This window comes from Leucopleurus acutus (assembly GCF_964270905.1).
Source record: "Leucopleurus acutus genome assembly, chromosome: 8".
In the NCBI taxonomy this organism is placed as follows: Eukaryota; Metazoa; Chordata; class Mammalia; order Artiodactyla; family Delphinidae; genus Leucopleurus; species Leucopleurus acutus.
This window is the reverse complement of record NC_139151.1, coordinates 10,117,215-10,134,616: the sequence shown is the minus strand read 5'-3', so window position 1 is coordinate 10,134,616 and position 17,402 is coordinate 10,117,215. Positions and strand designations below refer to the sequence as shown.

At 36.1% G+C, this 17,402-nt stretch overlaps 2 pseudogenes across 2 annotated transcripts; both read right to left on the bottom strand.

Annotated features, from left to right (window-relative positions):
* Positions 1-1,532: 1,532 nt before the first annotated feature.
* Positions 1,533-2,459, bottom strand: LOC309965754 (olfactory receptor 8B3-like; annotated as a pseudogene). Its single transcript has one exon. The product of its transcript is annotated as an olfactory receptor 8B3-like (transcript).
* Positions 2,460-13,201: 10,742 nt separating this feature from the next.
* On the bottom strand, positions 13,202-14,145 carry LOC309965749 (olfactory receptor 8B3-like; annotated as a pseudogene). The gene has a single exon. The product of its transcript is annotated as an olfactory receptor 8B3-like (transcript).
* Between the last annotated feature and the right edge of the window lie 3,257 nt (positions 14,146-17,402).

Here is a 17,402-nt window from a genome sequence, read left to right as displayed (position 1 = left end):
GTTGTTAGTGAATATATATCAAGCTGTATACTTATTATGACATGTAAACTTGTACAGTACATATAATATATTTTGACAAAAAATTTTTTTCCCCACACACACTGTATTTTATTTTTACAAGAGATAAATAAACTGACACCAAGTATTGTAAATGGATGCAAACAATGTTTGCAATTACCAAACACGAAACACATTCATACTATGTCATAATATTGACATTCAGTCCAGTGATCCTCCACTGTAACAGCTCCTTTACTTTGCAGTGAAAATTGATTTGTATATTTTTTGCCTCTGAGTCCTTGTGGGATTTTTTTTTATTCAAACAGAAAGTCACAAAAATTGTAATCATCCTCAGCAGTTCACTCAGTCCCATGTAATTAATTTTTTTTATCTCGATCTTTTGTTAGCACTTTTATGAATTCATCAGTTTTCCATTAGAGTTCTGAAAATGCTTATTCATTCAGTTCAGCAGTATAGTCAGTTACCAAAAACCTGTACTTGTCAGAGTCTTTTCCATGAATTCCTTGAAGATGAAACCCTTTTATAGGAACATTTTTGTGAAAGCATCAGAGTACACCCAGAACTGTCTGTAAATGACAAAAGACTTAAAAATGACCACGGTTAAAGATTTGATGAAAGTTCATAATAATGCAATTGACAAGGAAATTTAGTTATTTCTGAGATATAAATTTTAAAGTAATAACTAGAATTATTACTTATTATACCAGAACATATAAGATTTTTAGAAATTTCATGTAAGGTCTAAAACATTTATATTAACATATTTCCATACAAATAACTCTGGCAACCATAGACACTACAGAATTAAACATAGCCAAAATCCTAGCCAGGATACCAAAAATTCTCACCCTAATAGCCATTAACTAAGTGGTTAGTACCTGAGACAGCACATTATCTTTCAACAAAATATTACAAGACAAAGAAACAGTCTTAAGAGGTAATGCAAACCACAGAACCAGACTCAGATAAGAATGAGATGTAGAAGTTATTGAACAGGAAATTAAAATGTCTATAATGAACATGTTAAGGACTCTAAGGGAAAAATAGACAACGTGTAAGAATCAATGGGTAAACAGAGAGATGGAAACTCTAACAAAAACTATCAAAAGAAAATGCTAGAAATAAAAGGCACAGTAATATAAATGAAGCATTCCTTCTATGTGCTCATCAAAACCCAACACAGTTTAGAAAAAGAACCAGTGGCTTGAAGATCAGTCAATTGAAACTTCCCAAAATCAAATCCAAAGAGAAAAAGAGTGAAAAACAGAACATTCAAAAACTCTGAAACAACTTCAAAAGTGAAAAAATATGCATAATTGGAATATCAGAAGGTGAAAGTGAACGGCTGATCCTCCTCTTACATTTTCTTGAGAAGTGATTTATATAACTAAGTTAATTTACACTTTTAAATCATTTACATTTCTTTTTTGATTTCTTACTATTATCTCCATAGCTTTATATGTTGTTTGCCCTTATGAGGATTTGGCATCAATAACTAATACAGATTTCATTCAGGAGAACACCCTTTTACGCAAAGTCTTAGTGCAACTTGGACATCTTTGTTCCTCATACTGTAAATGAAAAGATTCATCATTGGCCCCACAATGGTGTAAAAAACTGTGGATACTTTATCTCGATTCAGAGACACAGCAGGAAGAGGCTTCAGTTACATGAATGCTGATGATCCAAAGAAAAGAGAAACCAGAATTATGTGAGAGCTGCAGGTACTGAAGGCTTTGGACCCACCCGCTGTAGAACAGATGCAGAGGATGTTGGAGAGGATCAAGGTATAATAAATGGAGTTGGTGAGACTGGGCACTATGACATTGACACCCACCACAACGAAAACCACCAGCTCATTGATATAGGTGCTTGCGCAGGAGAGCTGGAGGAGAGGAGGAATGACACACATGTAATGATCGATGATGTTACCATCACAGAAGGAGTCTCAGCATGCACCCAGTGTGGGCCATGGTACCCACAAGCCCCATCGCGTATGCACCCACCATCTGCGTGAGGCAGACCTGATGGGACATGGAGACCTTGTAAAGCAGGGGCTTACAGAAAGCCACATATCCATCATAGGCCATTGACGTCAAAATACAGCACTTTTCAATAACAAAGAAGGAGAAGAAACAAAGCTGAACCATGCACTCTGCTTAAGAGATGACGTTTTGGTTTACAAAACTCATCAGTATTTTAGGGGTGATGACAGAGGAGTGGCAGAGATCAATGAAGGAAAAGTTGAAGAGAAAGTAGTACATGGGAGTGTGCAGGTGAGGGTTCAGACCAATCAGAATAATCATGCCAGTGTTCCCCACCACGGTGACCAGATATATTCCTAGGAAAATGAAAAAGAGAGGCAGCTGGAGTTCTGGCTGTTGTGTTAAACCCAGCAGGATAAACTCAGTCACTGAAGAGTTGTTCCCTGGGGCCATTCTTCCCTAGGACATATCTGTGGGAACAGGACAAAGGGTAACATTAAAATGAGTACCCAGCTCTCTCCACCCAATCCCACTATAATGAGGTTGAGACCCAGAATAGGAGAATGAACCCAAGCCAACCCTCTGTGTGCCTTTGTTTTCTCCTTTGTGTAAAGGCTGAGGGAATTTTTAAAGATAATATATATCAAAAACACTAACGGGCAAGTTCTACAGGGATAAGATTCAGTAACCCTGTGACTACTCATGACTACAGCATCTTTGCTCCACTTCTGCTTTGATAGCTTACCAGGCCCACCTAATGATCAATGATTGTCTCAGCAGAGAGAAGATGTGTCATTTCAGGGAGTCCTTGGCTTTCTGAGATGAAGTTTGGAAGAATAACATGACAGATAAAATTCAACACTCACCCTTTTACATGGGGACCTCAATCCTGCTGGATTAACTGAGCTCAGAGAAATAAAGTAACTTCCATCCTCCCAGACTGTCAGACTTCCACAAGCTCTCAGAAAGGTCCCTGCTGAATGCAACATAAACTCAGATCAAAGTTGCTAAGCTCAGAGAAAAGAATATAATTTCCATCCTCCCTGAATGTCACAAAGAGGACTTCCACAGACTCTCAGAAAGGTCTCAATGTCTCTCCCTGACTGCCTAGACTCAGATCAAAAGGCAGATTTGGGTCAATACAGGAAGTTTTCAAATGCCAAAATCAAGGTCAGCTCACTATGAGAGGCCATTAGGAACCATTCGACATTTTTACTTCTTTTCTGACACAGGATTGAAATAATCTAAGTGCAAGCTTAGAAAGAGTAATATGGCAATGGCTGGCAGAATGGACTGGCATAAGAGAGACTGGAGGCAAGGTGACTCGCAAGAGGCTATTACAATAGTCAATGAATGATAAAAAATTCCCTGAATTAATAGTGCTATTGTGAGCAATTCCAAGAAACAAACACATGCAAGAGACACTGAAAGGAAAGAGTCATCAGAACTTCTCACAAAGGGGATAGAAGTAGACCAAAAAAATCCCAAAGATATTAGCCTAGGTGCTTGGTTAAATTATGGTGTTAACTACAAACAGAGAGAATTCAGAAAGAATAGAAATATTCATAAACAATAGGCATTCAGCTTTGAACATGGTGATCTTGAGTTGCCAGCTGGACAAGCAAGTAGAAGTATACAACCTAAATAAGGCTAAATCATGCTCAAGAGGAAGACCAGAATCTGAGAAAAAGATTTGGGGACCATTTCAACAGAGGTTAAAGCCATGGAATCAGGTGAACTCAATGAGAAAGAATAAAAAGAAAAAGAGCAGAGAGGCAAGAAATACATGTGGGAAATCCCTCATATGGGTTTTACACGTAGGATGGTTGAAAACCTAATCATTACAAAAATGAGTCCCAATTATTATCATCAGACCCCTAGAAATTACAAGGGGACTAAAAATTCCTTAGGGCAAACTTGAAATGTGTCTCACAAGACAGACATTCTTGGGCTTAGCCTTGATGAGGACCTTAGAGATTCATTAAAACTATTTTATTTCCTGGAAATGTTAAGAACTCTTATTTAGGTGATGCAAGAACCAGAAACACTCCCTTTAAGTTTATATTACATCAAATCACATTACAAGAAAAGTTTATAGCAAGGTACTAAATTAGAATTAAAGGTCATTCTTTCACTTTTAACACAACCACTGTAAATACAGGCAGAGAATGAGTGTAGAGATACTCTGAGCTTATTCTTACATTGCAAAACTAACCCATTACCCTCCTTTCTTCTACCTACATGATGGTCACAGTAGCCTGATCCTTTTCACTGAGATATACCGTGGTATCTTTTGTTAATTCCTGGCTCCTTTTTAAGTAACTCAAGCCCGTTATGTTCTAATTTATCAATGTCAGTGGTAATTTAAGTTTATACCATACTATATTATCAAAAAGATGCAAAAAATGTAAACCTTTTTTAACTAAATAGAATTTTAATTTGCAGTATTATGTCACACTGAGCTAAGCTGCTGCAAGCATCTGGAATCACTGGCTAATAATATATTTTTAAATGTAAATATATAATGGAAAGAAAGTTAAATCTGTAAGTGTCAGGAAGAAAATGGGAAGGCAAAATCTAATTCAGCAGATCTTGGGTGGGGTCCTAGATTCTGGTCCTGATTCTGGTTTTGTTTGTTTGTTTTGTTTTTTAAACAAAGGTCAGTAGAAGTGAAATGATCCATGCAAGATTTGACTGTTAGTGACAGAACCTGAGGTAAACCCAGGTCTTCTGACTGGAAGTTCAATGGATAAACAGCATGGTAGAGCTGAAGGAAGAAGCCTCTACTCTTTTTTTTTAAATTAATTAATTAATTAATTTTTATTTTTGGCTGTGTTGGGTCTTCGTTTCTGTGCGAGGGCTTTCTCTAGTTGCAGCAAGTGGGGGCCACTCTTCATCGCGGTGCGCGGGCCTCTCACTATCGCGGCCTCTCTTGTTGTGGGGCTCAGGCTCCAGATGCGCAGGCTCAGTAGTTGTGGCTCACGGGCCTAGTTGCTCTGCGGCATGTGGGATCGTCCCAGACCCATGTCCCCTGTATTGGCAGGCAGATTCTCAAGCACTGCACAACCAGGGAAGCCCTGTTTGTTTTTGAAAGGTGTAAAGTCTGTGTCTAAACTCATGTTTTTGCAAATGGGCATCTGATTTTTCTAGCATCATTTGTGAAGAAGACTACCATTATTCCATTGATTACCTTTGCTCTTTTGTCAAAGATCAGTTGACTATATTTTGTCGGTCAACATCAGGTTCTCTCTTCTGATCCACTGTCTTTTCTTTCATCACTACCACACTGACTTGATTACTGTAGTTTTATAGTGAGTCCTGAAGTTGGACAGTATCTGTCCTACAACTTTGTTCTCCTTCAGTATTGTATTTGATATTTAGGGTCTTTTCCCTTTCCATATAAACTTTAGAATCAGTTTGTTTATATCCACAAAAACTTGCTGGGATTTTGATTGGGATCACATTGACAATACAGATGAAGTTAAGAAGAATTGACATCTTAACATAATTGAGTCTTCTAATCCACAAACATGGAGTATCTTTCCATTTATTTAGATTTTTTATTACTTTTATTAGAGTTTTGTAGTTTTCCACATATAGATCCTTTATATATTTTGTTAGACTTATAACTAAGTATTTCTTCTTTTTGGAGGGTAGGGGTGGGGTGACAATATGAATAGTATTGAGTTTTTCATTACAAATTCCAATCATCCAGTGCTTGGTATATAGGAAAGCTATTAACCTTTGTATGTTAACTTTGTATCCTGTGACTTTCCTCTAGCTACCTGTTAGTTCCAAGAGGTTTTTTTGTTCGTTTGTTTTGTAGTTGTTGCTGTCAATTTTGAGGGACTGTCTACAGAGACAATCATGTCATCTGAGAACACAGACAATTGTATTTATTTTTTTTTAATATGTATTTAAAAACGGTTTAAAGTTATCATTCCAAGAAGCAATACAGGCTCAAATATTAATAAATTTGAAAAAATGTATCTCAACATCCTTTGTCCTAAGGAAAATGCAAATTAAAATTATAATGAGATACCACTGCATACACACTAGAATGGCTAAAATTACTAACTGTCTATACCAAGTGAACATGTGGATGTGGAACACCTGGAACTTTCATACACTGCTGTTAGAAGAGTAAAATTATATAGGTACTTTGGAAAACAAATTGGTATTTTCTAATAAAGTTGCACCATATGTAGCATCTGATCCAGACATTCCACGGCTATCACATATACAGAGAAGTTAGTGCATATGTCAGAAAAAATACTTGTACAAGAATGTTCACTGAGGTTTTATTTCAATAGCCAAATTTCCATCAATAAGAGAATAGATAAGGAAATTGTAGAAAATACATTCAGTGAGATATTTCTCATAAAACAATGTTCTGATACATGCACCAGTATGGTTGAAATACAAAAATCATTATGTTGAACGAAGATGGCAGACTCAAAAGAGTATAAACAGTATGACTTTATTTATAAGATTTTAAATAACAGGCAAAATTAAAGTGATAGAAATGAGAGCAATGGTTACCTCAACTGGTGTATGGGATTTGTCTATTGACTAGAAAGTGACATAAGGGAAATTTCTGGGGTCATGGAAATGTTCTGTATCTTTTTCTGGGTGGTGATTAAATGAGTTTATACTTAGGTAAAAAGTCATCAAGCTGTAGACCTCATATTTGTATATTTTACTATATGTAAACTAGACCTCATAAAATATAATTTGAAATGTTTTTATAAAACTTTATAAGGAAAATTTGTGTAAAAATTTATCCAGCTCAATAGTTTAAACAATATATTGTTCAGTAGATCTCTCAGGACTTACTATGGAAAACTAGTCTGTGTTTTTGTAACACATCTCTAATATCTACTATCAGTATGCGTAGGCCAATCCACACCTTTCCATACCAACCTTAGAGGCTTAATACTGGACCAGATGGGTCAGTAGTCTTACACAGGATTGGGCTTGGGTGTTTCCATAAAGAATATTCTGACTTATATTGAATCCATGTCTCCAACCTGGGGAAATTCAATGATGTTGACATAAAGAAAGAAAACCGAGAAAAAAAATAATCAGATACAACTGGGACATTAATCACTTCCCATTTAAGCTTGTGCTCCATGAGCCCTGCCAATTATTACAGTGTGTTTGTGTTTCTATCACCAATAGTGACAGCCAAGCTTCAATCTCTTTTTATCTTTCTTATAAAAAATTTACAAATGAGTAATTTCAGTTTAAAAATATGGCAACATTTCATGTTTAAAATAACAGGAAATCCAACTAAAAACTAGCTTAAAACTTGGCATGCAAAAAGCAGGAAAATTCAATCCACAATGAGGAAAAACCTCAATCTGTAGAAACATACTGAAAATAACATATTTTAAAATCAGCAGATAAGAAAAAAAAGAGCTGTTATTAATATATTCTATATATTCAAGAAAAAAAAAGTCAAGGCATGACAAGGCCCATATTGACTTCCTTGATCTGAAAAATACAATGTGTGAAATGAAAAATACACCAAATCCAAAAAAATACAGAATCCAAAAATAATCATGAGAAAAACATTAGAAATCCCAATTGAGGGATATTCTACAAAATACCTGACTAATACTCTTCAAAACTGTCAAAGTTATCCAAAACATGGGAAGTCTGAGAAAATGTGACAGCCAAGAGGAACCCAATGAGACATGACTAATCAACACAATGTGGTATCCCGAATGGGATCCTAGGATAGAAAAGGGACATTAGGTAAAAACTAAGAAAATTTGGATAAAGTATGGACTTTAACAATAATTATCAATATTGGTTCACTAACTGTGACATATGTATCACACTAATGTAAGATAGCAAGAGGAACAAAATATGAAATATATAGTAACTCTCTGTATTATATTAACAATTCTTCTATAAATCTAAAATAATTCTAAAAAATTTATGTAAAAATAAATGTGTTGAATGGAGTTAACACCACATCAGAAGAAACGATGAGTGAACTTAAAGAACAGCAATAGAAAGTAACCAAAATGATATCCAGAGACAACAAAAAAAGCCTAGAAAAGAATGAACAGAGCATCAGTGAGCCCTAAGACATCATATTATGTAATTGGAGTAACCTCATATGTAATTGGAGTCCCAGACAGCAGAGAGGAGGAGTGGTAGAAAAATATTTGAAGACATAACAGCTGAAGACATCCACCTAAAGTATCACTATACAGTGAATGCCCCCTTACCACCTAATCTAATTTGAGAACAAAGTTGACTAAATAAGCTATTTAACAACTGTCATTTCTGGTATTGTTGGGCTAGGCTATTGGGTCTACCACCCACTCAAAACAGCTAAAAATACTGAATAAAATATTCTACAATATTATTTTATGAACTGGTTTGTGATTACATAAATTTTGCATTATTTATTAAATTGAAAATGTATGTATTATGAAGTTTTCAGGATATATTTGATGGTAAAATCAGAAAAGTTGGTATATTCATTACCTACTATAATAATGTAAATTATTCAAACATCAAAAATATCTCTTAAATGAGATTTATCATTTTTGATTAAATAACATTCCCAAATAAAATATACTCATAATTCTAAATGAAAATTGGTACTTGTTTCTGGAATATAATTTCTTTGTTAACAGGCTTTGTGCTTGAAATAGTTATTTGCAATTCTTGAGCAAGAATTTTTAATGACTGTATCTCTAATTTCTTTTATAATCATCATCAATGAGAAATTTTGTATGCACAGTGGTAGAGTTTAGATCATTCTTACCACCATTTAAAACTTTGCCGTTGAAATCATATTTAAATAATGTGAGTTATTTTCTTTTTACTGACAAATTTAATGTTCAACAAATTTGGAACTAATTTCGCTTTTTCATTTCAAATATTTCAAAATAACAGAGAAACCCAATTTGCAGAAGGCTTGTGCATTCTTAGGGCAATCACACTTCAACTAGTTCAGATGCCACGAAAAGGATAAATTGGCTGGAGATGGACAGAAGTACATGAAATGGGCAGCCAGAGACTAGGGCATCTGCCTGGAGCTGCGAACATCAGGACTCCTTGCCTGGCATCCACCACAGGCCAAGCACTGTGCTCCTGGGCACCTGAAACAGACTCCCCCAGCATCCCTGTGGGACTCTGGTCCACCACAGGCACTGAACCCTCTGCGTGTGGCTGCTGTAGCTGGTAAGCAGGTGGTGGAGTGCCTTTTTGGTTGGGCTGTTGAAATAGAGCAGTGAGTGCTTCACTTGGCTGACCATTCTTGACGCTGGCCAAAGTACGGTATATGCCATCACGTCAGACACATTCTATTCTTACCCTTCCGAGAGCATCTGTCTAGGATATACTCTAGGCTCGATGCCTTTAATGTGAATTCATCTGGGGATTCCGCATGAAGAAAACAAATATTTTTCCCAATTAAAATTGTATTTATGCAGCATATACAGAAGGATAATAAAGCCATATCTACCCACATCTTCAAGAAATTCATCAAGTTATGGACATAATACTTCCAAATATCCTAAAGGTGTTTTAAAAACGCTTGATATATTGAAATAATTTTTACTTCAAATTCTATAATTATAGTTATTTTTAAAACACTACAATTGAATTTTTAATCATTTTAGTTTTATATGAGTTGTGATTTTAATAATTTTAAATGATCATTTTTGCCATGTTGATCAAAAGAATATAAAGTCAACCTGATTCACAGACCGAGCCAGGCATTTTACTGACTCATACTGCCAGCAGAGTGTGCTGGGAAATTGGATATCACATTCAGACTACAAGGCATGTGTCATGCCTGCAACTATATTTTGCCTACATAAACCAACATAATCCCAAAAAGTGTGTGAAACTGGTAAGTCATGAATATACATGGCCTTTTATTTGGCTGGCCAGGGCCAACCATTCGTGGAGGCGTGTCTCTCTCCACGCATTTTGTCTGCTTGGTTCTACTGCATTTTAACCTCAGATGAACTCTCCCCATGTAGTGAAAACAGGACTACTAGAATCCCTAGATTTAATCTTAGCAATTCAGTAACTACAAGAAGAAAAGTTTGTTTAAATAATTTTGGCAGAAAAGACTGTAGTCAAATGACTATTTCTGACTAATCACTGTCATCAGGGTTTGGCATGTGCTAATTAGACAGGATATATCTTGTGAGATGGGCAAGTCAGTCCAACAAAATCACATAAAAGGTGTTCCCTGTTTCAGGGCTTCCCTGGTGGCGCAGTGGTTGAGAGTCCGCCTGCCAATGCAGGGGACATGGGTTCGTGCCCTGGTCCGGGAGGATCCCACATGCCACGGAGCGGCTGGGCCTGTGAGCCATGGCCGCTGAGCCTGCGTGTCCGGAGCCTGTGCTCCGCAACAGGAGAGGCCACAACAGTGAGAGGCCCACGTACTGCAAAAAAAAAAAAAAAAAAAAAAAAAAAAAAGATAATTGGATATATAGACATTGCAAGGAGGAAAGAGCAAAAGATGAAGCAGAGAAAACATAAAGATTAATAACCTATAAAAAATAGCTACCCAGAACTGATAGAACAAACAGAAAGAATAAGAAGCATAACCAGATTCTAGAATCTAAGAGGAGAAGCTCTATAGGGTTGGTGCTTGGATTAATGGAGGGTTTGGAGATGCCCCACAGCTGGTGCTTGGACCTCTGCAATAGAGGCTCCAAGAGGGTGCAAGGCCCAACATGGAGGGAGACCAAGAAGAAGGCCTGACAAGTGCTTGAGCCACTCATGGGGCAAAGTCTGGGCAATAAAGTGAGGGAGGATACTACAGCTGTTAAGGAGCTGTTGTCCAGCTATTCACTATACATAAGGGGGTTTACCAAGTTAGGCACATTTCCATGTGCTTATTGGCTATTTACATATGTTCGTTTGGGATGTGTCTTTCAAATCATTTGCCAATATATGATATGATCTTTTTATCACTGAGATACATTTTAATTAATTTGTTATATATTCTGGATACAATACCTTTATCAAATATATGTTTTGCATATATTCTTCCAGTCTGTGTCTTGCCTATAAATATTTTTTTGATAAACAGAGTGTTCTAATTTAAATGAAACTCATTTTCTCTTTTTTTCTTTTAGATTTAGTGCTTTCCAGAATATGTTTAAGAAATCTGTGCCTACACTAACATACTTTTCTATGTTTTCTTCTAGAAGGTTTATGTTAAAGTTTCATGTGTATAGTTTTGATCTATTTAAAATTAATTTTTGTGTATGATGTGAGGTAGAGATCAAGGTTCATTGTTTTCCTCATGAGTAGTTAGTATTTCCAGCATCAATTGCTTAGAATGATTTTTCTTTACTTACGGATTTACACAGTTGCTCAGTTAAAAATCAATCAACTATATAAGTGAGGATCTGTTTCTGAATATTCTATTGTGTCCCATGGATTTATCTATATTTATAACAAAACCAATCTGTCTTGATTACCATATCCTAAAACTAAGGTTTAAAATCAGTTAGTGTTAAGTCCTCTATGTCATTTTAGAGTTCTCCAAGAAACAGATGCTAAGAAATGATTAGACTTCCAAGACATTTATTATGGTAAGTGCCTGTGAAGGATAAAATGGGAATGAGTGGGAGTCAGTGAGAAAGCCTTCAGACCAGGATGAAAGTGTGATACCTACGAAAGGAGACAGAGAAGAAAGGATTGGGTAGGAAAACCTCAGACCACAGTGCAGTTCAAAAAAATCTCAAATAGGATGATAGGAAGTCCCTAAACAAAGACTGCCTATCAGAAGAGATTCACGTTACACAGAAATTGGCCAGGTCCGGTATGACCCACCATGCTAAGCCATTGGCTGAGGCCATCTTAGAGTAAGCATGGACTCTGCCTGAACACTATGGTGGATCCAAAGGAGTATCGGCTATAGACAGTCAATGATGCTCCCCACAGGTGGCTCTACTGAAAGGGAGTTAGCAGCACCTCTCTATGGTTGCCACACTTTACTCCTCAAAAGAAATTATACCCTAAAGTTCTTTCTGACTTATTTTTTGTTATTGTCATTTATTACTATATTTTATTAATTATTATTTATAACATTAAATGTATTACTGTTATTATTCAAACAAGATAATCCAATTCAACAAGAATATTTTTGACCTACCACTATATTTGATACTCTAAATATATGAATGGGAAAAGCATTGGAGAAATAGGGAAATTATAGGGAGAAGCATCTAGGTAAATATATTTATGGCCTTACTGGTGAGACGAGGTTTAAGTATGTTCAAAAAATGTTGCTAGGAATATGGTTTACTATATTAATACACAACTTTTTTCATGATACTTCACTGGATAAGTGAAACATGGCTAAAATGTTTCTCCTAACACCATGTGTAGTATTTTCCTAAAGTGATAAAAAACAAATTGACAGTAAAACCATGTGCTTTTTTGAAAATATCTGGTGTCATTTTAGAGAGTAATAAACACAAATTTTATAATAAACCACCCATTATGCTTACTGGGATCCTGAGATACATATGTATTATTCTTCTAATCATCCTTTCTTAATGCCATATTTGGCAATAAATGGTGGTGTTATATGTATTCTCTTCAATATTAAAGGCATTTGCCTTATAGAGGTTCTCAGAAGCAGGTGGCATGTAAAACAGATTGGGCCATTTTCAAAGGGAACAAGAAAAGTAATAATAATAAAAGGAAAAGTGGTATGAAAAATAGAACAAAATGATAATATCAGAAGGATCTGATCCTACTTTAAGCTATATATGCAATTTGCAATGAAGACATTTCTTTGAATTCTTCTTCCTATACCAGGAACAATATTGTTTTAAAAGACAATTATTCTGCAGTGTTTGGGCACTTCTGTGTCTAGAACAGCAAGCTCTAATTTTAACTTTATGTATTTATGAAACTCACCATATTTGTCCAGATTAGGAATAGCCCAGGAGACAAAGATAGTATGAAAAAAATCAGTTCATATTTTCCTCTTATAAAGATGCTACTAGTTATTTAGGAAACTGGTACAAGGTGCAAGAGATAAGTAGGAAAAGTTAGACAAGCTATAAGGAAAGTGATGAGACAAGTCTATTATACCACATATAACACAATCTGTAGAAGAAACACAGTTATGAACAAATATCATCTTGGAAGACAATAAAAATTGAATATCTTTACATTATTGTTGTTTGTAATTAGAACATGTTTCTCCTCTGGATTTTAAACAGGGAGGGATTTTCTCAGTGCAACTCTGACATCTTTGTTCCTCAAACTAAATCAGAGGACTGAGCATGGGTCCCACATTAGTATAAAAAACAGAAGAAACTTCCCTGCTCCATAGATCCAGGAGAAGAATATTTAAGGTACATGAATGCTGCTGAGCCAAAAAAAAAAAGAGAAAGAGTAATGATGTGGGAGCTACACATGCTGAAGGCTTTCGATCTTCCCTGAGCAGATTTGATATGAAGAATGCTAGTAAGGATGAAGATGTAAGAAACTAGGATGGTAAAACTGGGTACTGTGATATGAATACCCACAACAATGAGAACTACCACCTCACTGACATAAGTGCTGGTGCAAGAGACTTGGAGGAGTGGGAGGATGTCACACAAGTAATGGTTGATATTAACATTGCAGAAGGTTCATCTAAGCATGCACCCTGTGTGGGCAGAGGCTCCAGTAAACCCCATCACATACGCAGCCAAAGATAGCACCAAACAGACCTTATGGAACATGGTGACCTTATATAGCATTGTAGTACAGATGGCCACATAGCAATCACAGGCCATTGAGGTCAACATATAGCACTCAGAGATGACAAAAAAGAGAAAGAAAAACAGCTGAGTCATGCGCCCAACATAGGAGATGATATTCTTCCTGAATACAAAGTTCATCAGTATCTGGGGGGTGAAAACAGAGGAGCAGCAGAGATCAATGAAGGATGGTTGAAGACTAAATAGTACACAGGGGTGTGGAGGTGAGAATTTAGACCAATAAGAATGATCGAGCCCAGGTTGCCCACCATGGTGACAATGTAGATCATTAGAAACAGGTAAGAGAAGGGCTGCTGGAGCTCTGGACGGTCTGTTAATCCAGCAAGAATAAATTCAGTCACTAAGGAGTCATTTCTAGCCAGCATTCTCAACTTCGGAAATCTGTGAGAATAGAAGAAAACTCCATCAATAGGGAACCCAGCTCTGTCCTTACAGACTCTCTTTTATATGAGCTTTACGAGAAAGACTCAGACTGGCAGAAATCACATAAGTCCTCCTTTGCTTCATAAGGTCTGAAGGTACACACCCCTCAACATTTAAATCACTGTCTTTCATTGCATGAACTGCATATGACAAACAACTGCTCTATCTTACTAGAAGATAGAGGGATGGGGTAGCTGAGGAACAAGCCTACTTGCTGATGGGCTTCAGTGGTGGGAATGTATCCCCATTTCTCTCCCCTATTCCTCTGATTCATCACTTCCTAGTTCCTACTCATGTTTCCATTACCCTACTAGGTACCTCAGGTCCCCTGTTTTCACCATCAAGAAAGAAAGGATCCCTACAGGGAAGAGACCATACAGATATTCTGCTACCAGGAAGTCTCTCATAGTCTCTAAGGTTTTCAGATACTTTACTATAAGAATCCAGGAAGTTAATAGTTGATAACAGGTATTGAGGTGAACCTTCGTAACCTAAGTTTTATACTTAACCATATATTCCAGTGTTTCCACACATTCTCCTCCTCTGCTCTATCCTAGCTGGACAGCGAATGAATAAAGGAAGGTGGATGTGCTTTCCTAGGCTTTGTAGGATGGCATGAATGAGAAATATTAATTTGAGTGCTGATTAAGTTAGTTATTAAGTTTGTGAAAACATTTCAAGCTGTATACTTATTATGATATATCAACTTTCCTCTGTTTATACATTTCAATAAAAAATTTTTAGAAAGAAAACACAAATTTCTTCTGATGTTGCTGTCTGGATTTGTCACTTGGAACTGCTACAGTTCTCCTGCTCCCAGAATGAAGATGGAGTCAACACAGAGTGTATGCTGTGAACAATACAGGCAGTAGAGTCAGAGCTTCAGACTTTGGAGTTTCTTGTTATTCAATATAAATAGTTCTCATTTTTCAGCAACAGAGGGAGTGAGCAAGTACACAAACTTGGTTATCTCACTCTCCATCCATTGAGGGAACTCAGTGCTGACCCTTTATACGTGTTTTACCTCCGCTGTCCTGAAAGAAGAACTGGCCTTGGAGATATCAAAGCTGAGCAGATGTAGTCACAGAATCTTCTTCCTTCCCTGGAAAAGAGTCATAGCATAGATCTCACAGTATGAATGTTCCAAGAGTCAGTTTATGATTTACATCAAACTTGTGGTTATAAATTTACTAAGAGATCATGAAGGGAAACCACAGGCTTCACATCTGAGCCACAATGTCATAGAGCACACAGCATTTGCTTAAGGCTTATAATTCTTTTGGACCTGATTAGAAATTCAGGTATAGGGGTCCCCCAGGACTTTCCCATCATGATACGCTCTGCAGGGGAGAAATGTGTCTGTGTTTACACCCTAATTGTTACAGTAAATGTTAATTTCCCATCAGGGACTATACATTCCCCAGAGCATAGGAGAAAGGATCCTCTGCTGTCTCTTATAAAGATGCAAATAATTAATGTCATTGAAAATTCACTAATTATAACTCTAGGTAACATAAGTTTCAAGAATTTGAGTTCATAAAGATATATGACCATTTCAGAAAAGTTTATTATGGCCCTTTATAAGAGTTGAGTCTCTTTAAATAATCAGTGTTTATGCAAATTTTATAGACATAAACCAAAGAATCTTTTAAATTGATTTCAGAGATTATTGTTTAATAAAACACTATTTACTACAGAAATTATTCCACGGAAATTTAATTACCTTGAATTGTTCTGAATCAATATGCTTTTAATAGATTAAAATCAAATGTATAAGAAAAATCACTGTAAATAAGCTTCTATTACAAGGAAATATGACTTTAAAATTCCTATGTATGTATTAGCTTATGATCATGCTTATGAGAAAAAAATCTAAGTTTTAAAAAAATTTTAAATTATTATATATTCCCAGGAAATTTCAAAAATAATGGATAGAGTCCCCTGAAATCTACCCAGCTTCCTACCATGGTGACATCTTTGACAACTGTAGTATAATAGCAAAACTACAGACATTATTTAGCTTTGAGCAATTTTATATGCAGTATGTGTTTCTGTCATGTGTGTGCGTGTGTGTGCGTGTGTGTGTGTGTGTAGATCTATGTAATGTCATCACTTGTGTAGATTCATGTAACTACCACCATCATGATACAGAACTCTTCCACTAACATAAAGGAACCCCTTACACTACCTCTTTATAGTGACACCTATCCCCTCCCACCTTCATCTGTCTTGCAGCAACCACTAACCTGTTCTTCATCCCTATAGTTGGGTCATTAGGAAGACAACGGATGAAACTATACAATATATAACTTCTGAAATTGGCTTTTTTCACTAAGCATGATGCCCTTAAGTCCATCCCAGTTGTTGCATGTATCAACAGTCTGCTCCTTTTATTGCTGAGTTGCGTTCCATTTTATACAACCCACATTTATTCAAACTTCTGTAGTAATTTTAAAACTACTAGGTTCTTGTTTAATGCAAAACTAAATCTGTTTTATTTATGGAAAATGTTTAAGGGGCAGGGGATATAAGATCACAGTTCAGACTGGCTCTTCTTAGTCTCTTTTTAATCAGTTTTATTGTGGCATAATCTGGATACAATAATATGCTCTCATTTTAAGAGTACAGTTCAGTGACTTTCAAAAATAATACAGTCATGTAAAGACCACCATGGTCAAGATCTAGAGCATTTCCCTCACCCCCAAAACTATATTCATCTCCCTTTGCAATCCACCCCCTTTTTTTTTATCATGAAAGGATGTTGAAATTTGTCAAATGCTTTCTCTGCATCTAGTGAAATAATCATATGATTTTTCTCTTTCATTCTATTAATCTGGTATAGCACATTTATTGATTAGTGTATGTTGAACCATCCTTGCATCCCATGGTTAAATCTCGCTTGATCATGGTGTATGATCTTTTAATGTGCTGTTGAATTGGTTTGCTAAAATTCTATTGAGAATTTTTGCATCTATATTCATCAGAGACATTGGCCTGTAGTTTTCTTTTCTTATACTGTCTTTACCTGACATTAGTGTGAAGGTAATTCTGGTTGTAAAATGAGTTTGAAAGCTGTTCTTTCTTCCATTTTTGGAAGAGTTTAAGAAGTTTTGGCATTTATTCTTGTTTAAATGTTTAGTAGAATTCACCAGTGAAACCATCTAGTTTTTGGTCCTGGGCTTTTCTTTGTTGGGAGGTT